Here is a 21,399-nt window from a genome sequence, read left to right on the forward strand (position 1 = left end):
ATTCTGTTACGTTACAGCCTTATTTTAAAAAAAATATTAAATTGTTGTATTTCCTCAAAAACAGGTTTTTAGAAATGTTTGCAAATGTATTAAACATTTTAAAAAAACATCACATTTACGTACGTTTTCAGACCATTTACTCAGTACTTTGTTGAAGCACCTTTGCCAGCGATTACAGACTCAGGTCTTCTTTGGGTATGACGCTACAAGCTTGGCACATCTGTATTTGGGGAGTTTCTCCCATTCTTCTCTGTAGATCCCCTCAAGCTGTCAGGTTGGATGGGAACTTCCCTGCACAGCTATTTTCAGGTCTCTCCAGAGATGTCTGATGGGGTTCAAGTCCGGGCTCTGGCTGGGCCACTCAAGGACATTCAGAGATTTGTCCCAAAGCCACTCCTGCTGTATATTTAGGGCTTTTGTCCTGTTGGAAGGTGAACCTTCAACCCAGTCTGAAGTCCTGAGCGCTCTGGAGCAGGTTTTCATCAAGGATCTCTCTGTACTTTGCTCCATTCATCTTTCCCTCGATCCTGACTAGTCTCCCAGTCCCTGCCACTGAAAAACATCCCCACAGCATGATGCTACATGCTACAGCACTGTCAAGTGTGGGACCTTATATAGACAGATGTGTGCCTTTCCAAATCCCATCTAATCAATTGAATTTACCACAGGTGGACTCCAATCAAGTTGTAGAGACATCTCAAGGATGATCAATGGAAACAGGATGCCCCTGAGCTCAATTTTGAGTGTCATAGCAAAAGGTCTGAATACCTATGGAAATAAGGTATATGTATATGGAGATATTTGTTTTTTTATTTGAAATTATTTAGCAAAAAAATGTTTTAAACCTGTGTTTGCTTTGTCATAATGGGGTATTGTGTGTAGATTGATGAGTTATTTTTTTATTTTTTTAATCCGTTTTAAGAATAAAGCTGTAACGTAACAAAATGTGGAAAACGTCAAGGGGTCTGAATACTTTCCCAATGCACTATATGTTCTGCAGTACAAATGCACCTTTTTAACATAATGCAGCCAAATATTTTATTAAACACATTTTCCTCAACAACAATGATTTGGTTTGTCAAGAGGTGAACTAGGACTGTATGTAACTCAACTGTCAGTCAAGCAGGATCTTTATGACACCAGTGTAAAGACTGTCTTACTGGGCTCCTCCACAAGGCCTTCTTCAGCAGTAGTTCAGAGCCCACTGTGTATCCTGCTTAGACAGCCCTGACCTAAGGACATGACGGCGTTCTCATACACCTAGTAAAGCAGCTCAGCTGGTCACTCTCCAGAAGAGAGAGGGCCTCTCCTCCTCACAGTTCCCCAGGGGCTGTGAGGGCCAGACGGCTGCCCGTCCCTGTCCAGCTGCCTCATCTGTCTGGCGGGGATGTAGGGTCAGAAACTGGCTTTCTGTGACACTGAATTCTCTGCTTGAGTGTGATCGTGCCTCCTGGGAGGGCCGCTCGTGTGTTTGTGTGCGTGACATCATTTGCATATGTGTGTGTATACATGTTTTATTTACAGAAGCGGAGAGGGTTTGGCTTGAAGCACATCTATTTTTCCTATTTTAACTTCATCTGCTGTGTGTCAACACAGTGCCAGTGTCCAAGTGAAATGCTGACACAGGGAATCTGTTTATATTTTATAACCCAGTGCCCCATAGAGGGAGCTCACTGTCCTTCTGCTGCTTGAGGACTAGAGGGAGAATAGCACTGTGTTCTGCTGCACAAGCAATGGTGGATACTGTAACCTTGGGGATTAGCTTCCACAGATGGTGGATACTGTAACCTTGGGGATTAGCTTCCACAGATGGTGGATACTGTAACCTTGGGGATTAGCTTCCACAGATGGTGGATACTGTAACCTTGGGGATTAGCTCCCACAGATGGTGGATACTGTTAATTTGGGGATTAGCTCCCACAGATGGTGGATACTGTAACCTTGGGGATTAGCTCCCACAGATGGTGGATACTGTTAACTTGGGGATTAGCTCCCACAGATGGTAAATACTGTTAATTTGGGGATTAGCTCCCACAGATGGTTAATACTGTTACCTTGGGGATTAGCTCCCACAGATGGTGGATACTGTTAATTTGGGGATTAGCTCCCACAGATGGTGGATACTGTTAATTTGGGGATTAACTCCCACAGATGGTGGGTACTGTTAATTTGGGGATTAGCTCCCACAGAGGGTGGGTACTGTTAACTTGGGGATTAGCTCCCACAGAGGGTGGAAACTGTTAACTTGGGGATTAGCTCCCACAGATGGTGGATACTGTTAATTTGGGGATTAGCTCCCACAGATACATGATGAGCATATAACTAGGCATATAACACTTAATTTACTACTAGGAGATCATTCCTGTCTACCTTCAACAGTTTAAATTGAATTCCACCACGTTTGAAATACAGACATGCAATTCCATATGAACTGTAAAGTGATAACCACAATTGATCTATATTTAATGGCAGTTCTACTGACCCCAAAGTCACCCTTGGAGATGCACACTTTATTTAATGAAGTTGAATTCCAGCAATGACACCCACCCACACAGCTGTACAACCTCACATAATCACTGAAGAGATGACGGGGCAGAGATGTACCTCACATAATCACTGAAGAGATGAAAGAGAGAGGTCCAGAGAGAGAGGTCCAGAGAGAGAGAGGTCCAGAGAGAGAGAGGTCCAGAGAGAGAGAGGTCCAGAGAGAGAGAGGCCCAGAGAGAGAGAGGTCCAGAGAGAGAGTCCAGAGAGAGAGAGAGATATCCAGAGAGAGAGAGGTCCAGAGAGAGAGAGGTCCAGAGAGAGAGAGAGGTCCGGAGAGAGGTCCAGAGAGAGAGAGAGAGAGAGAGGTCCAGAGAAAGAGAGGTCCAGAGAGAGAGAGTTCCAGAGAGAGAGAGGTCCAGACAGAGAGCGGTCCAGAGAGAGAGAGGTCCAGATAGAGAGAGGTCCAGAGAGAGAGAGGTCCAGAGAGAGAGCGGTCCAGAGAGAGAGGTCCAGAGAGAGAGAGTTCCAGAGAGAGAGAGGTCCAGACAGAGAGCGGTCCAGAGAGAGAGAGGTCCAGAGAGAGAGAGGTCCAGAGAGAGAGAGGTCCAGATAGAGAGAGGTCCAGAGAGAGAGAGGTCCAGAGAGAGAGCGGTCCAGAGAGAGAGGTCCAGAGAGAGAGAGTTCCAGAGAGAGAGGGGTCCAGAGAGAGAGGTCCAGAGAGAGAGAGGTCCAGAGAGAGAGAGAGGTCCAGAGAGAGAGAGGTCCAGAGAGAGAGGTCCAGGGAGAGAGAGATTCAGGGAGAGAGAGGTCCAGAGAGAGAGAGGTCCAGAGAGAGAGGTCCAGAGAGAGAGGTCCAGAGAGAGAGAGGTCCAGAGAGAGAGAGGTCCAGAGAGAGAGGTCCAGAGAGAGAGGTCCAGAGAGAGAGGTCCAGAGAAATCTCTCCAGGAACAGGGTTGGAGAGCCCTGAGACGTAATATATCGCTCTCTCTCAAACAAATAGAACCAGGAGGGAGGTCAATAGTACAATCTGTTTCAAATAGTTATCAGACATTGCTCTTTGTGTAAATAGTCTTATTGGCCATATCAGATCCTATAGCAACACAGGGGACAACTGCTCCAGTCAGTCTACACATCCTTTCTCCCTCTTTATCTCTTTCCTTCTCTCTATCCCACCCCTCATCTCTGTTACCCCTCCTCTTTCTCATCCCTATCTTCTCCTTCCCCTCCTCTCCTCTAGCTGATGAGGGAATCACTCCTTTCATTAGAGAATCCTTTCAGGTTCTTCTTTTAATCACTCTTCTGTTAGAGCTTCTTAATTAAGACTTCACAGTCCTGTTTGAACACAGCAGATTTCAGCTCTGTGTGTGTGTGCGCATGCCTGTGTGTGTGCGTACGTGTTCCCGCCTGTGTCGAGGGGCGAACATCAGAACAGAGGAGTTACACTTCTGTTGTCAGTTTGAAGTTGCTCACACACACACTCACACACACATACACAGACTTCCCAAACACACACACACTCAGGCAGCCCCAGAGATCCATACCAGACAGATGGTATTGGTGTGCTCAGGGATGGGTGGGATGTCTGTTTGTTGTGATCAGACACACACAAGGTTGTCTTCTCACAGCCCACTGATCAAAGCAGCAGCACAACACAAACACTATCTTAATCAAGCACAGATAAAGTTGGGAAATGTAATGAAAAGCTGAAATGCTGAAACACAAGGAAAACCATTCCAAATACACCATATTTACAAAAGTATGTGGACACCCCTTCAAATTAGTGGATTCGGCTATTTCATGTCGCTGACAGGTGTACGAAGAGCTCAGTGACTTTCATTGTGGCACCGTCACAGGATACCACCTTTCCAACAAGTCAGTTTGTAAAATGTCTGCCCTGGTCAACTGTAAGTGCTGTTATTGTGAAGTGGAAACATCTAGGAGCAACAACGGCTCAGCCGTGAAGTGGTAGTTCACATAAGCTCACAGAACCGCTGAGTGCTTAACAGCATAGCGTGCAAAAACACTGGGGCTGTTTTTATGGTTAGGGCTAGGCCACTTAGTTACAGTGAAGGGAAATCTTAACACTACAGTATACAGTGACATTCTAGACGATTCTGTACTACCAACTTTGTGGCAACAGCTTGGGGAAGGCCCTTTCCTGTTTCAGCATGACAATGCCCTTGTGCACAAAGCGAGGTCCATACAGATATAGGTGTGGAATAACTTGACTGGCCTGCACAGATCCCCGACCTCAACCCCATCAAACACTTTTGTGATGAATTGGAACGGCGACTGCGAGCCAGGCCTAACCGCCCAACATCAGTGCCAGACCTCACTAATGCTCTTGTGGCTGAATGGAAGCAAGTCCCCGCAGCAATGTTCCAACATCTAGTGGAAAGCCTTCCCAGAAGAATGGAGGCTGTTATAGCAGCAAAGGGCCGGAACTAACTCCAATATTAATGTCTATGATTTTGGAATGAGATGTTCGAGGAGCAGGTGTCCTCTTACTGTTGGGTCATGTAGTATAGTTTTAACATAGAATAGTTTCATTCTATTTATATGCATTTTAATAACTACATGATGCAAATTTCTTCTGTCTGTTGTTGTTTCAATAGGACGTCGGCAAAGTGAGCCACAAAGTGAGCCTGATGACAGCGTCTATATAGCAGCTATGGGAAACTCTGGTCCTCAGGGGCCTGACTGGTGTCACACTTTTGCCCCAGCCCCTTCTAACACACCTGACTCCAATAATCAACTAATCAAGATCTTCAGTTTAGAATGTAATTAGTTTAATCAGCTGTGTGACATCACTCTGGCACTCGAGGACTGGAGTTGCCCATCCCTGGTCTATAGTAGTTGGACATATAACATGGAGAGACAATAGGTGCTAATCATTTCCCTAACGCAATATCTAATGCAGAAGCTTTTCCTCTGTAATAGTCTTCCATCCAGCATGGTACATGTTCCTGTCACAGCTGGTGTTTCCCCCCTAAAGGCAGTCAACACTATTTGTACTTCTCCTAATGTTGGGATGTACTGTGTGTGTGTGTGTGTGTGGGGGGGGGGGGGGGGGGGGCTTGTACTCTCACAGAGAGTCCTAATGGAAAGCTATGGGACCTGTATCTGCAGGGCATGGGGGGGAGGGGCAAAGGGGGGAGGGATGAAGGGGGGAGGGATGAAGGGGGAGGGGGGGGTGGGGGGGTGGGGTGAAGGGGGGTGGGCGATGGCAGCCATGGTCTGACATGCCTGACCTATATACCCCCACTCACACAAAACACACACACACACACACACATACACTGACTAGAACACACACATGCACTATCTCATGCGCATACATACACACACTTTGCTAAGAAAGTGTTTTCTGTAGTAGAGGGAAAGAATACAACCCTCTCATCTGGGACACCACTCCTGTTTTAAGGGTTTCTTCTTCTCTCTGCTCTGTTTCGGAGGATTGGCCTTGTATATATCAATTCAATTCAATTCAATTCAAGGGGCTTTATTGGCATGGGAAACATGTGTTAACATTGCCAAAGCAAGTGAGGTAGATAATATACAAAAGTGAAATAAACAATCAAAATTAACAGTAAACATTACACATACAGAAGTTTCAAAACAATAAAGACATTACAAATGTCATATTATACATATATATATATATATATATATATATATATACAGTGTTGTAACAATGTACAAATAGTTAAAGAACACAAGGGAAAATAAATAAGCATAAATATGGGTTGTATTTACAATGGTGTTTGTTCTTCACTGGTTGCCCTTTTCTTGTGGCAACAGGCCACAAATCTTGCTGCTGTGATGGCACACTGTGGAATTTCTCCCAGTAGATATGGGAGTTTATCAAAATTGGATTTGTTTTCGAATTCTTTGTGGATCTGTGTAATCTGAGGGAAATATGTATCTCTAATATGGTCATACATTGGACAGGAGGTTAGGAAGTGCAGCTCAGTTTCCACCTCATTTTGTGGGCAGTGTACACATAGCCTGTCTTATCTTGAGAGCCAGGTCTGTCTACGGCGGCCTTTCTCAATAGCAAGGCTATGCTCACTAAGTCTGTACATAGTCAAAGCTTTCCTTGAGTTTGGGTCAGTCACAGTGGACAGGTATTCTGCCACTGTGTACTCTCTGTTTAGGGCCAAATAGCATTCTAGTTTGCTCTGTTTTTTTGGTAATTCTTTCCAATGTGTCAAGTAATTATCTTTTTGTTTTCTCATGATTTGGTTGGGTCTAATTGTGCTGCTGTCCTGGGGCTCTGTGGGGTGTGTTTGTGTTTGTGAACAGAGCCCCAGGACCAGCTTGCTTAGGGGACTCTTCTCCAGGTTCATCTCTCTGTAGGTGATGGCTTTGTTATGGAAGGTTTGGGAATCACTTCCTTTTAGGTGGTTGTAGAATTTAACAGCTATTTTCTGGATTTTGATAATTAGTGGGTATCGGCCTAATTCTGTATGCAGAGTCTCAATTTGGTGTTTGTCCCATTTTGTGAAGTCTTGGTTGTTGAGCGGACCCCAGACCTCACAACCGTAAAGGGCAATGGGCTCTATGACTGATTCAAGTATTTTTAGCCAGATCCTAATTGGTATGTTGAAATTTATGTTCCTTTTGATGGAATAGAATGCCTTTCTTGCCTTGTCTCTCAGATCGTTCACAGCTTTGTGGAAGTTACCTGTGGCGCTGATGTTTAGGCCAAGGTATGTATCGTTTTTTGTGTGCTCTAGGGCAACAGTGTCTAGATGGAATTTGTATTTGTGGTCCTGGCGACTGGACCTTTTATATCTCTCTCTCTCTTTCTCTGCTCTGTTTTGGAGGATTGGCCATGTATTCTCTGCTCTGTTTTGGAAGGGAGAGGAGGGCGTGTTTGAAAAGTTTTATAGCCCATGTCTCTTCACAGGGGCGGGCCACTAATTGAGCAGAGCCCTATATTATAAAAACCCAAATCCCACATTTTAGAAGCTAAAATCACATTTCATCCCATCACGAATAATTTCATATTCAAACATTTAAATTGAACAACAATTCCATGTGAATCCGATAACTCTGATGTGTAGACTTTCCACTGTAGAGTTTATGTCATCAGATGACAACCGAACTGACATCATATTCATTAAGTACCACTGCATATGTTCAATTGGTCGCATTACCAGAATATAGTTAATTTCCCCCTACCTTCTGATGTTACCAGAATCTCTATGTTATCCAAAGGTTTTGCAAATGTAACATCAGTAGGGTAGAGAGAGGAAAAAGGGGGGAAGAGGTATTTATGACTGTCATAAACCTTCCCCCAGGCCAACGTCATGACAATGGTAAGGATGTTAACAGTGTAGAAGAGGGGATGGATAGTGTTTGATTGACAATACTGGAATGGCCCGAGGAGGACTGAGTCTCATCTCTCTGTCTCTCTCTCTCTGTCTCTCTCTCTCTCTCTCTCTCTCTCTCTCACCTTCTCACCCTCTCTCTTTCTCTCTCTCTCTCTCTTTTCTCTCTCTCGCTCTCTATCTCTTTCTCCTTCTCACCCTCTCTGTCTCTCTCTCTCTCTCACCTTCTCACCCTCTCTCTTTCTCTCTCTCTCTCTTTTCTCTCTCTCGCTCTCTATCTCTTTCTCCTTCTCACCCTCTCTCTCCCTCATTCTCTTTCTATCCTTCTCTCTTTCCTCCTCTTTCTATCTCTCTCTCCTTCTCTCTTTCTCTCTAATTTGTCCTCCATAATCTTTGAGTTGTGCCTCCGTCTATTAGAGAAAGGTGCTCTGCTGTGGCCCACAACGGGCCTTGTATTTGCCCCTGGGTTAGAAGAGGGCAGGGAGAGGGGAAGGAGTGAGGAGGAGATGGAAAACAAGTTAGATCCTTAGAGCGGGGCATGGGGCTGAGTGGTGATGGAGTGCTGGCACAGGGAAGCAGAGCATTGCGTGTGTGTGTTTGTGTTCCTCTTTGGTCACTGCTGTTCAAAAGCTGAACCATGTCCAAGGCAGGGTAATGATGCAGTCTGCCTCAGCAGACTACAATAACCAACCGTCTCGGCCAGGCCAATTACTGTCCACCGCAATTATATTTCCAATTCAGAGGTAACAGGGGAGAGTGGCCCAACTCAACTAATCATTTCAAGCAATTACTTTTAAAATGAATTACAATGTCTTGGTTGGCTGTGCGTGCCTGCTCTTTTGGAGGGGAGGTTTTTGTTGCTGTTTTCAGTTTGTCAAACAGGTAGACTTGAAAGGATGGAGGGGGAGGGTGGAGGAGATATCAGCCACGGTACAAGCCAAAAATCAACCCCATGCCTGGGTTGAGAGACTTAATCAATACAGGGGCTTGTTGGGCTTGGGACCCGACCCAGGTGGCATTTCTGCTGTTGTAAAAAGGTGCTCTATCCTCCTGTAGATGCCAAAGTGCTTTGCTGCTCTATTAGAAATGGGTGTCAGCTAAAATTGCTTCCGAAGGCAGAGAGTCCAAACAACTGAATGACCATGGAAGAGGACGGTGAAGTTAAAGAGGAGTTTAGAAAGGTGCTTACAGGGGCACCTCAAGGAGGACAGAAAATACCATCCTCAGACTCTCTCTTTCCCCCTCAAGGGCTCCCTTTAATTAACAACAAGCTAACTTACTAGAAGCATCTTCTGCCACATTTAACACAACACGAACCGGTGGCCATTGATTTAATTTACCTAAAAGGGTCAGAGTGGACACCATCCTCAAAGACATTTACATCCACTCCCAACTATATGGATTGAGACAGGTGCATTGTGGGATGAATATAGTTAATGCCTTTGGCTGGAAGTCCTGGACCATGTTAAAAGCTTTTGTCTTGTCCAGTATAGTCTTGTCCAGTATAGTCTGGTCCAGTATTGTCTGGTCCAGTATAGTCTTGTCCAGTATAGTCTTGTCCAGTATAGTCTGGTCCAGTATTGTCTGGTCCAGTATAGTCTTGTCCAGTATAGTCTTGTCCAGTATAGTCTGGTCCAGTATAGTCTGGTCCAGTATTGTCTTGTCCAGTATAGTCTTGTCCAGTATAGTCTGGTCCAGTATAGTCTGGTCCAGTATAGTCTGGTCCAGTATAGTCTGGTCCAGTATTGTCTGGTCCAGTATAGTCTTGTCCAGTATAGTCTGGTCCAGTATAGTCTGGTCCAGTATTGTCTTGTCCAGTATAGTCTGGTCCAGTATAGTCTGGTCCAGTATTGTCTTGTCCAGTATTGTCTGGTCCAGTATAGTCTTGTCCAGTATAGTCTGGTCCAGTATAGTCTGGTCCAGTATTGTCTGGTCCAGTATAGTCTGGTCCAGTATTGTCTTGTCCAGTATAGTCTGGTCCAGTATTGTCTTGTCCAGTATAGTCTGGTCCAGTATTGTCTTGTCCAGTATAGTCTGGTCCAGTATTGTCTGGTCCAGTATAGTCTGGTCCAGTATTGTCTTGTCCAGTATAGTCTGGTCCAGTATAGTCTGGTCCAGTATTGTCTTGTCCAGTATAGTCTGGTCCACTATTGTCTGGTCCAGTATAGTCTGGTCCAGTATTGTCTGGTCCAGTATAGTCTGGTCCAGTATAGTCTGGTCCAGTATAGTCTGGTCCAGTATGGTCTTGTCCAGTATAGTCTTGTCCAGTATAGTCTGGTCCAGTATTGTCTTGTCCAGTATAGTCTGGTCCAGTATTGTCTTGTCCAGTATAGTCTGGTCAAATCAAATCAAATCAAATCAAATTTATTTATATAGCCCTTCGTACATCAGCTGATATCTCAAAGTGCTGTACAGAAACCCAGCCTAAAACCCCAAACAGCAAGCAATGCAGGTGTAGAAGCACGGTGGCTAGGAAAAACTCCCTAGAAAGGCCAATACCTAGGAAGAAACCTAGAGAGGAACCAGGCTATGTGGGGTGGCCAGTCCTCTTCTGGCTGTGCCGGGTGGAGATTATAACAGAACATGGCCAAGATGTTCAAATGTTCATAAATGACCAGCATGGTCGAATAATAATAAGGCAGAACAGTTGAAACTGGAGCAGCAGCACAGTCAGGTGGAAGTTGAAACTGGAGCAGCAGCATGGCCAGGTGGACTGGGGACAGCAAGGAGTCATCATGTCAGGTAGTCCTGGGGCATGGTCCTAGGGCTCAGGTCAGTTGAAACTGGAACAGCAGCATGGCCAGGTGGACTGGGGACAGCAAGGAGTCATCATGTCAGGTAGTCCTGGGGCATGGTCCTAGGGCTCAGGTCCTCCGAGAGAGAGAAAGAAAGAGAGAAGGAGAGAATTAGAGAACGCACACTTAGATTCACACAGGACACCGAATAGGACAGGAGAAGTACTCCAGATATAACAAACTGACCCCAGCCCCCCGACACAAACTACTGCAGCATAAATACTGGAGGCTGAGACAGGAGGGGTCAGGAGACACTGTGGCCCCATCCGAGGACACCCCCGGACAGGGCCAAACAGGAAGGATATAACCCCACCCACTTTGCCAAAGCACAGCCCCCACACCCCACACCAGTATAGTCTGGTCCAGTATTGTCTTGTCCAGTATAGTCTGGTCCAGTATTGTCTTGTCCAGTATAGTCTGGTCCAGTATAGTCTGGTCCAGTATTGTCTTGTCCAGTATTGTCTTGTCCAGTATAGTCTGGTCCAGTATTGTCTTGTCCAGTATTGTCTTGTCCAGTATAGTCTTGTCCAGTATAGTCTGGTCCAGTATAGTCTGGTCCAGTATTGTCTTGTCCAGTATAGTCTGGTCCAGTATAGTCTGGTCCAGTATAGTCTTGTCCAGTATTGTCTTGTCCAGTATAGTCTGGTCCAGTATAGTCTTGTCCAGTATAGTCTGGTCCAGTATTGTCTTGTCCAGTATAGTCTGGTCCAGTATAGTCTGGTCCAGTATTGTCTTGTCCAGTATAGTCTGGTCCACTATTGTCTGGTCCAGTATAGTCTGGTCCAGTATTGTCTGGTCCAGTATAGTCTGGTCCAGTATAGTCTGGTCCAGTATAGTCTGGTCCAGTATGGTCTTGTCCAGTATAGTCTTGTCCAGTATAGTCTGGTCCAGTATTGTCTTGTCCAGTATAGTCTGGTCCAGTATTGTCTTGTCCAGTATAGTCTGGTCAAATCAAATCAAATCAAATCAAATGTATTTATATAGCCCTTCGTACATCAGCTGATATCTCAAAGTGCTGTACAGAAACCCAGCCTAAAACCCCAAACAGCAAGCAATGCAGGTGTAGAAGCACGGTGGCTAGGAAAAACTCCCTAGAAAGGCCAATACCTAGGAAGAAACCTAGAGAGGAACCAGGCTATGTGGGGTGGCCAGTCCTCTTCTGGCTGTGCCGGGTGGAGATTATAACAGAACATGGCCAAGATGTTCAAATGTTCATAAATGACCAGCATGGTCGAATAATAATAAGGCAGAACAGTTGAAACTGGAGCAGCAGCACAGTCAGGTGGAAGTTGAAACTGGAGCAGCAGCATGGCCAGGTGGACTGGGGACAGCAAGGAGTCATCATGTCAGGTAGTCCTGGGGCATGGTCCTAGGGCTCAGGTCAGTTGAAACTGGAACAGCAGCATGGCCAGGTGGACTGGGGACAGCAAGGAGTCATCATGTCAGGTAGTCCTGGGGCATGGTCCTAGGGCTCAGGTCCTCCGAGAGAGAGAAAGAAAGAGAGAAGGAGAGAATTAGAGAACGCACACTTAGATTCACACAGGACACCGAATAGGACAGGAGAAGTACTCCAGATATAACAAACTGACCCCAGCCCCCCGACACAAACTACTGCAGCATAAATACTGGAGGCTGAGACAGGAGGGGTCAGGAGACACTGTGGCCCCATCCGAGGACACCCCCGGACAGGGCCAAACAGGAAGGATATAACCCCACCCACTTTGCCAAAGCACAGCCCCCACACCCCACACCAGTATAGTCTGGTCCAGTATTGTCTTGTCCAGTATAGTCTGGTCCAGTATTGTCTTGTCCAGTATAGTCTGGTCCAGTATAGTCTGGTCCAGTATTGTCTTGTCCAGTATTGTCTTGTCCAGTATAGTCTGGTCCAGTATTGTCTTGTCCAGTATAGTCTTGTCCAGTATAGTCTGGTCCAGTATAGTCTGGTCCAGTATAGTCTGGTCCAGTATTGTCTTGTCCAGTATAGTCTGGTCCAGTATAGTCTGGTCCAGTATAGTCTGGTCCAGTATAGTCTGGTCCAGTATTGTCTTGTCCAGTATAGTCTGGTCCAGTATTGTCTTGTCCAGTATAGTCTGGTCCAGTATTGTCTTGTCCAGTATAGTCTGGTCCAGTATAGTCTGGTCCAGTATAGTCTTGTCCAGTATTGTCTTGTCCAGTATAGTCTGGTCCAGTATTGTCTTGTCCAGTATAGTCTGGTCCAGTATAGTCTGGTCCAGTATAGTCTTGTCCAGTATTGTCTTGTCCAGTATAGTCTGGTCCAGTATAGTCTTGTCCAGTATAGTCTGGTCCAGTATAGTCTGGTCCAGTATTGTCTGGTCCAGTATAGTCTGGTCCAGTATAGTCTTGTCCAGTATAGTCTGGTCCAGTATAGTCTGGTCCAGTATAGTCTGGTCCAGTATAGTCTTGTCCAGTATAGTCTGGTCCAGTATAGTCTGGTCCAGTATAGTCTGGTCCAGTATAGTCTTGTCCAGTATAGTCTGGTCCAGTATAGTCTGGTCCAGTATAGTCTGGTCCAGTATAGTCTTGTCCAGTATAGTCTGGTCCAGTATAGTCTTGTCCAGTATAGTCTGGTCCAGTATAGTCTTGTCCAGTATAGTCTGGTCCAGTATAGTCTGGTCCAGTATAGTCTGGTCCAGTATAGTCTTGTCCAGTATAGTCTGGTCCAGTATTGTCTTGTCCAGTATAGTCTGGTCCAGTATTGTCTTGTCCAGTATAGTCTGGTCCAGTATTGTCTTGTCCAGTATAGTCTGGTCCAGTATAGTCTGGTCCAGTATTGTCTTGTCCAGTATAGTCTGGTCCAGTATTGTCTTGTCCAGTATAGTCTGGTCCAGTATTGTCTTGTCCAGTATAGTCTGGTCCAGTATAGTCTGGTCCAGTATTGTCTTGTCCAGTATAGTACACACCACATGATACGAAATAAAAACAGTGGAAGACAACAGAGGAGAAGGGATGAAACAGAGAGAGAGAAAGAAATACTAACTTCCCTGCAGTGCACTCTAATATGGGGAAATTCATTAACGAAGGAAGGCCTGAGAGGTTTCTTCACACATCATATTTCAGGCACAAAAACCCCATCCAATCTGAAACTGGGCAAGACAAAAGTTTTAAGTGCCTTTGAACAGCGTATGGTAGTAGGTGCCAGACACACTGGTTTGAGTGTGTCAAGAACTGCAACTCTTCTGGGTTTTTCACGCGCAACAGTTTCCCGTGTGTATCAAGAATGGTCCACCACCAAAAGGAAATCCAGCCAACTTGATACAACTTTGGGAAGCATTGGAGTCAACCCTGAACTTGGCATTGTGCGAGTTTGTGAAGGCCACTGTTTCCTATCTCGGTAAAGAGGTCGGCCATGGACAGGTGCGCCCTGTTGATGCCAAGGTCTTGGCTATAACTGCATTCCCCGACCTACTGCCAGACGAGAGCTACGCCGCTTTTTAGGGATGGTTGGCTACTACCCTAGTTTCTGTAAACTTCTCTGCGGTAGTTGCTCCATTGATCGATTTGCTCGGTCTGGCTAGATCGTTTGAGTGGTCCCCTGATTGTCAGGTAGCTTTTGATACTGCTAAAGCACTCTTATGTAATACCCCTGTACTTGCTGTTCCGGACTAGAGGTGCTGGTGCTGTTCTACTGCAGCAGGACAAGAGTGGAGTGGATCATCCTATTTGTTATTTCTCTCGAAAGTTTAACAAATGTCAGGCTAACTATGCAACCATCGAACAAGAAGCTCTAGCTTTGTTGTTGGCTCTGCAATACTTTGAAGTATATATTGGTTCCAGTATATACTGACCATAACCCCTTAGTGTTTCGCCACCGGATGTACAACCAAATCAAATCCAATTTATTTGTCACATACACATGGTTAGCAGATGTTAATGCGAGTGTAGCGAAATGCTTGTGCTTCTAGTTCCGACAATGCAGTAATAACGAACAAGTAATCTAACTAACAATTCCCCCAAAAATTACTGTCTTATACACAATGTAAGGGGATAAAGAATATGTACATAAGGATATATGAATGAGTGATGGTACAGAGCAGCATAGGCAAGATACAGTAGATGATATCGAGTACAGTATATACATATGAGATGAGTATGTAAACCAAGTGGCATAGTTAAAGTGGCTAGTGATACATGTATTACATAAGGATGCAGTCGATGATATAGAGTACAGTATCTACGTATGCATATGAGATGAATAATGTAGGGTAAGTAACATTATATAAGGTAGCATTGTTTAAAGTGGCTAGTGATATATTTACATCATTTCCCATCAATTCCCATGATTAAAGTGGCTGGAGTAGAGTCAGTGGCATTGACAGTGTGTTGGCAGTAGCCACTCAATGTTAGTGGTGGCTGTTTAACAGTCTGATGGCCTTGAGATAGAAGCTGTTTTTCAGTCTCTCGGTCCCAGCTTTGATGCACCTGTACTGACCTCGCCTTCTGGATGACAGCGGGGTGAACAGGCAGTGGCTCGGGTGGTTGATGTCCTTGATGATCTTTATGGCCTTCCTGTAGCATCGGGTGGTGTAGGTGTCCTGGAGGGCAGGTAGTTTGCCCCCGGTGATGCGTTGTGCAGACCTCACTACCCTCTGGAGAGCCTTACGGTTGAGGGCGGTGCAGTTGCCATACCAGGCGGTGATACAGCCCGCCAGGATGCTCTCGATTGTGCATCTGTAGAAGTTTGTGAGTGCTTTTGGTGACAAGCCGAATTTCTTCAGCCTCCTGAGGTTGAAGAGGCGCTGCTGCGCCTTCCTCACGATGCTGTCTGTGTGAGTGGACCAATTCAGTTTGTCTGTGATGTGTATGCCGAGGAACTTAAAACTTGCTACCCTCTCCACTACTGTTCCATCGATGTGGATGGGGGGGTGTTCCCTCTGCTGTTTCCTGAAGTCCACAATCATCTCCTTAGTTTTGTTGACGTTGAGTGTGAGGTTATTTTCCTGACACCACACTCCGAGGGCCCTCACCTCCTCCCTGTAGGCCGTCTCGTCGTTGTTGGTAATCAAGCCTACCACTGTTGTGTCGTCCGCAAACTTGATGATTGAGTTGGAGGCGTGCGTGGCCACGCAGTCGTGGGTGAACAGGGAGTACAGGAGAGGGCTCAGAACGCACCCTTGTGGGGCCCCAGTGTTGAGGATCAGCGGGGAGGAGATGTTGTTGCCTACCCTCACCACCTGGGGGCGGCCCGTCAGGAAGTCCAGTACCCAGTTGCACAGGGCGGGGTCGAGACCCAGGGTCTCGAGCTTGATGACGAGCTTGGAGGGTACTATGGTGTTGAATGCCGAGCTGTAGTCGATGAACAGCATTCTCACATAGGTATTCCTCTTGTCCAGATGGGTTAGGGCAGTGTGCAGTGTGGTTGAGATTGCATCGTCTGTGGACCTATTTGGGCGGTAAGCAAATTGGAGTGGGTCAAGGGTGTCAGGTAGGGTGGAGGTGATATGGTCCTTGACTAGTCTCTCAAAGCACTTCATGATGACGGATGTGAGTGCTACGGGGCGGTAGTCGTTTAGCTCAGTTACCTTAGCTTTCTTGGGAACAGGAACAATGGTGGCCCTCTTGAAGCATGTGGGAACAGCAGACTGGTATAGGGATTGGTTGAATATGTCCGTAAACACACCGGCCAGCTGGTCTGCGCATGCTCTGAGGGCGCGGCTGGGGATGCCGTCTGGGCCTGCAGCCTTGCGAGGGTTAACACGTTTAAATGTCTTACTCACTTCGGCTGCAGTGAAGGAGAGACCGCATGTTTTCGTTGCAGGCCGTGTCAGTGGCACTGTATTGTCCTCAAAGCGGGCAAAAAAGTTGTTTAGTCTGCCTGGGAGCAAGACATCCTGGTCCGTGACTGGGCTGGGTTTCTTCCTGTAGTCCGTGATTGACTGTAGACCCTGCCACATGCCTCTTGTGTCTGAGCCGTTGAATTGAGATTCTACTTTGTCTCTGTACTGGCGCTTAGCTTGTTTGATAGCCTTGCGGAGGGAATAGCTGCACTGTTTGTATTCAGTCATGTTACCAGACACCTTGCCCTGATTAAAAGCAGTGGTTCGCGCCTTCAGTTCCACACGAATGCTGCCATCAATCCACGGTTTCTGGTTGGGGAATGTTTTAATCGTTGCTATGGGAACGACATCTTCAACGCACGTTCTAATGAACTCGCACACCGAATCAGCGTATTCGTCAATGTTGTTGGCTGACGCAATACGAAACATCTCCCAGTCCACGTGATGGAAGCAGTCTTGGAGTGTGGAGTCAGCTTGGTCGGACCAGCGTTGGACAGACCTCAGCGTGGGAGCTTCTTGTTTTAGTTTCTGTCTGTAGGCAGGGATCAACAAAATGGAGTCGTGGTCAGCTTTTCCGAAAGGGGAAGGGGGCAGGGCCTTATATGCGTCGCGGAAGTTAGAGTAACAATGATCCAGGGTCTTTCCACCCCTGGTTGCGCAATCGATATGCTGATAAAATTTAGGGAGTCTTGTTTTCAGATTAGCCTTGTTAAAATCCCCAGCTACAATGAATGCAGCCTCCGGATAAATCGTTTCCAGTTTGCAGAGAGTTAAATAAAGTTCGTTCAGAGCCATCGATGTGTCTGCTTGGGGGGGGGATATATACGGCTGTGATTATAATCGAAGAGAATTCTTTTGGTAGATAATGCGGTCTACATTTGATTGTGAGGAATTCTAAATCAGGTGAACAGAAGGATTTGAGTTCCTGTATGTTTCTTTCATCACACCATGTCACGTTGGCCATAAGGCATATGCCCCCGCCCCTCTTCTTACCAGAAAGATGTTCGTTTCTGTCCGTGCGATGCGTGGAGAAACCCGCTGGCTGCACCGCTTCGGATTGCGTCTCTCCAGTGAGCCACGTTTCCGTGAAGCAGAGAACGTTACAGTCTCTGATGTCCCTCTGGAATGCTACCCTTGCTCGGATTTCATCAACCTTGTTGTCAAGAGACTGGACATTTGCAAGAAGAATGCTAGGGAGTGGTGCACGATGTGCCCGTCTCCGGAGTCTGACCAGAAGACCGCTTCGTTTCCCTCTTTTTCTGAGTCGTTTTTTTGGGTCGCTGCATGGGAACCATCCCGTGGCACTGGTTGTAAGGCAGAACACAGGATCCGCATCGCGAAAAACATATTCTTGGTCGTACTGGTGGTGAGTTGACGCTGATCTTCTATTCAGTAGTTCTTCTCGGCTGTATGTGATGAAACCTAAGATGACCTGGGGTACTAGTGTAAGAAATAACACGTAAAAAAAAAAAAAATGCATAGTTTCCTAGGAACGCGAAGCGAGGCGGCCATCTCTGTCGGCGCCGGAAGTGGACAACCAGAACCAGCGCCTTATGCGTTGGCCGCTTATTGTGCAGAATTATAATTTGGAGATGTGCCACAAAAAGGGTTCTGAAAATGTATTGGCAGATGCTTTGTCTCGTGTTTAAAAATGTATGATTTTTGTATGTCTCGTTAGGTTGCCTTTGCTTGTTGAACTTGTTAGTATTCGTTGTAAATACTTTGGTCGCAATCCTTATTGGTTAGCTCTTTTTTTAAGGGTGGGAGTGTTACGGATACAGGTATCCTGGGGGTATTTGTATTTCTCCTCTGTCCTAGTAACAGGTGGCAGTCATCAGTCGCATCAATATGAAGACACACCTCCTCCTGTTTCCTTTACCCAATCACATCCCCTTTCCTTTGGTTTAAGAACCCTGTCAGTTGATTTCCCAGACACTCTCTCTCTCTCTTTCTTTCTTTCTTTCTTTCTTTCTTTCTTTCTTTCTTTCTTTCTTTCTTTCTTTCTTTCTTTGGATTTGCTGAAAACCACATAATCTTTCATATCCCACAGTTTAGTGTGTTTGTGCGGATACCTCTCACATTGTCTGTTATCATGTGAGTATGTACTGCTGTGGTGTATTATTGTTTGTTGGTGGGAGAAGGGGATAACCAGCCAAGTCACCCTTGGGCATACATTACCCGTAGGAAAACTTTGTCTGTTATCATGTGAGTATGTACTGCTGTGGTATATTATTGTTTGTTGGTGGGAGAAGGGGATAACCAGCCAAGTCACCCTTGGGCATACATTACCCGTAGGAAAACTTTGTCTAAATACCCTGGTTAGAACTGGGCGGACCACCCACTGTATTTTATTGGTTAGTTAGCTAGCTGTTCTTTACCCATTAAGACTGGCTTAGGGTTTTTTGGATATTTATTATTTCTTTCCTTGAGTCCAGCCCCTTTTCCCCACACCCCATTACCGTGTGTTTGGCGGTAGGTTTAGGTTGTCTGTGGATTTTGTTTAGTTCTCACTGTTCCTTTTCACTGTTGTGTTTTGCATGAGATATGTTACGGGTCTCGTTTCCCTCCCCCCTAGACTGCTGGGAAAAGGGGGTTCGTAACAATGGGCCAACATCCCTGTGGAACGCTTTTGACACCTTGTAGAGCATGCCCCAATGAATTCAGGCTGTTCTGGGCCCAAAGGTACACTCAGTGTACACAAACTTCAAAGTAATGTAAAGCAGTGACGTTCTCCTTTGATTGGTTGTCGTGGTGACTCATGCAACTTTATATTTGTATTTGTGTAGTTACTTCAGAGACGGAAGAGGAAGCTAGACATCCCACTCTGTGTTTTCTGGTTCATATACATGTAAATGAAATAAGTAGACCAGACCCAGCTGCTATTGCACTGGTGTCTATGGGAGAGCCACCCTGTTAAGCAGAACAGAACATTATTTTTAAATTTTTTTAAATATGGTAACTGCCTGAATGAATTATCTTCATTTATCCACCATCTTTTGTTACTTAACCTCTAGTGGTGTGGGGGCTGTGCTTTGGCAAAGTGGGTGGGGTTATATCCTTCCTGTTTGGCCATGTCCGGGGGTGTCCTCGGATGGGTCCACAGTGTCTCCTGACCCCTCCTGTCTCAGCCTCAGCCAGTAGTTTGTGTCGGGGGGCTAGGGTCAGTTTGTTATATCTGGAGTACTTCTCCTGTCCTATTCGGTGTCCTGTGTGAATCTAAGTGTGCGTTCTCTAATTCTCTCTCTCGGAGGACCTGAGCCCTAGGACCATGCCCCAGGATTACCTGACATGATGACTCCTTGCTGTCCCCAGTCCACCTGGCCGTGCTGCTGCTCCAGTTTCAACTGCTCTGCCTTCTTATTATTCGAACATGCTGATCATTTATGAACATTTGAACATCTTGGCCATGTTCTGTTATAATCTCCACCCGGCACAGCCAGAAGAGGACTGGCCACCCCACATATGCTCTCTCTAATTCTCTCTTTGTTTCTCTCTCTCGGAGGACCTGAGCCCTAGGACCATGCCCCAGGACTACCTGACATGATGACTCCTTGCTGTCCCCAGTCCATCTGACCGTGCTGCTGCTCCAGTTTCAACTGTTCTGCCTTATTATTATACGACCATGCTGGTCATTTATGAACATTTGAACATCTTGGCCATGTTCTGTTTTAATCTCCACCCGGCACAGCCAGAAGAGGACTGGCCACCCCACATAGCCTGGTTCCTCTCTAGGTTTCTTCCTAGGTTTTGGCCTTTCTAGGGAGTTTTTCCTAGCCACCGTGCTTCTACACCTGCATTGCTTGCTGTTTGGGGTTTTAGGCTGGGTTTCTGTACAGCACTTTGAGATATCAGCTGATGTACGAAGGGCTATATAAATAAATTTGATTTGATTTGAACCTAGGCTACATTCTCTTATGAAATCCATTTATTTTTTACCTTTACAGTATTTAACTAGGCAGATCAGTTAATTCTTATTTTCAAAGATGACCTAGGAACAGTGGGTTAACTGCCTGTTCAGGGGCAGAACAAAAGATTTGTACCTTGTCAGCTCGAGGGTTTAAACTTGCAACCTTCCGGTTACTAGTCCAACTCTCTAACCACTAGGCTACCCTGCCGCCCCATTAGCTGTTCTCAGCCATCATACTGTATGTCACAAAAGACTGTCAATGTGTTTCATGTCTCTTTCCTGGAATTGGATGCTTAGTAGCCATCACACATTTAGAATGATTTAAAGAGTGTTTCTTGGAAATGTCCATTATTCACAGTTTGCTGAACGCTATGAGTGGTTCTATACGCACACATATATATATACACACACACATATACACACACACACATGCACACACACACAGACGGTGCCTCCTGGTAGCTGTCATACCAGGCGGTGGTGATGGGAGAGTGCTAGTCTAAAGGACATGTGTGGTGTTACTCTCCAGTCTCTCAGGGATACGGTGACATCTCCCAAGCAAATGCGCCTCGCCATCTAAACTTGGCTGGCATTTACAGAGATGACTGTTTGTCTGTCTCCCAATGTGAGCTCTGGGTTTCAACAGCCCAGGATGCTGGAAGGGAATGTGGAACAGGAAATGAGGTGCTTCGCTCAGATGTTTTAGGGCTGAGAGTTTATCTGTCTCCCAAAGTGAGTTCTGTTTGTCTGTCTCCCAGAGTGAGTTCTGTTTGTCTGTCTCCCAAAGTGAGCTCTGTTATCTGTCTCCCAAAGTGAGCTCTGTTTGTCTGTCTCCCAAAGTGAGTTCTGTTTGTCTCCCAAAGGGAGTTCTGTTTGTCTGTCTCCCAAAGTGAGCTCAGTTTGTCTGTCTCCCAAAGTGAGCTCTGTTTGTCTGTCTCCCAAAGTGAGCTCAGTTTGTCTGTCTCCCAGAGTGAGTTCTGTTTGTCTGTCTCCCAAAGTGAGCTCTGTTTGTCTGTCTCCCAGAGTGAGTTCTGTTTGTCTGTCTCCCAAAGTGAGCTCTGTTATCTGTCTCCCAAAGT

Source organism: Oncorhynchus kisutch, unplaced genomic scaffold (genome assembly GCF_002021735.2).
Source record: "Oncorhynchus kisutch isolate 150728-3 unplaced genomic scaffold, Okis_V2 scaffold4001, whole genome shotgun sequence".
NCBI lineage: Eukaryota > Metazoa > Chordata > Actinopteri > Salmoniformes > Salmonidae > Oncorhynchus > Oncorhynchus kisutch.